Here is a 779-nt window from a genome sequence, read left to right as displayed (position 1 = left end):
ACTGGGCATATTGTCCCTTGGTAAAGATTCCTTGTGACACTAAAAATCCATCACTGATTCCACAAGGACTCTGGTGGTTTCTTCATGGAGTTTTGGAGTCTCTCTTGTCTTTCCAGCACCTCCCTGCAGAACAGCACATGAAAACATCCCTGCCTTTGTATTAGCACATCCTGAAAAGCCTGGGTTTTCATTCTATAACATTACTGATTGTGCTGGTTTAAAAGTTAACCAGCAAGGGAAAATGAACTCAATTCAAAAGAGAGATTTATAAGTCAGAATAACAATTTATTAAAATAATGCAATAAGTACAATTATACAGACAGACAATTGGTTTTAACCCACAAAACCCAAATGTATAACCCAGCACCCTGGGGTATGAACAAGAGTGGTGTACCTCGGCCCACCCCCGAGTCCAAAGCAAAGGGAGAGGTGAAAAACCTGCTGGTGGGAGAGCTGCTGCAGTCTGGTCAGAAGTGGTGATTGCAGTCCAGTCGAGGGTGGTGGTCTCAGTCTGGTTGAAGGCAGTGGTCTGCAGTCTAGTTGAAGGCAGTGGTCTGCAGTCTTCCTCTGGATCCCACGAGAGGTGGCAAGGCTCTGAAACTCCCAGTTATATACTCTCCAGTTCAGGCGGGAGTGCTCAGTCCCTCCCTCAGAGTAGGGAATTCCATAAAAGGGCATGCGGATGCTCAGTCCCTCTTCCATATAAGGGTATCAGAGCGGGGAATTCCATATAAGGGTATCAGAGCGGGGAATTCCATAAAAGGGTATCAGAGCGGGGA

The sequence above is a fragment of the Neopelma chrysocephalum genome, unplaced genomic scaffold, assembly GCF_003984885.1.
Source record: "Neopelma chrysocephalum unplaced genomic scaffold, ASM398488v2 Primary Assembly neopelma1_128, whole genome shotgun sequence".
In the NCBI taxonomy this organism is placed as follows: domain Eukaryota; kingdom Metazoa; phylum Chordata; class Aves; order Passeriformes; family Pipridae; genus Neopelma; species Neopelma chrysocephalum.
This window is presented reverse-complemented; position numbering follows the sequence as displayed.